The sequence below is a fragment of the Salvelinus alpinus genome, chromosome 4 (assembly GCF_045679555.1).
Source record: "Salvelinus alpinus chromosome 4, SLU_Salpinus.1, whole genome shotgun sequence".
In the NCBI taxonomy this organism is placed as follows: domain Eukaryota; kingdom Metazoa; phylum Chordata; class Actinopteri; order Salmoniformes; family Salmonidae; genus Salvelinus; species Salvelinus alpinus.
Window position 1 is genome coordinate 102,611,528 of NC_092089.1, and position 301 is coordinate 102,611,828.

Below are 301 nucleotides of genomic sequence, written 5' to 3' on the forward strand. Positions count from 1 at the left end.
TCATTATGGGGTATTGTGATGTCATTATGGGGTATTGTGATGTCATTATGGGGTATTGTGATGTCATTATGGGGTATTGTGATGTCATTATGGGGTATTGTGATGTCATTATGGGGTATTGTGATGTCATTATGGGGTATTGTGATGTCATTATGGGGTATTGTGATGTCATTATGGGGTATTGTGATGTCATTATGGGGTATTGTGATGTCATTATGGGGTACTGTGATGTCATTATGGGGTACTGTGATGTCATTATGGGGTATTGTGATGTCATTATGGGGTATTGTGATGTCATTAT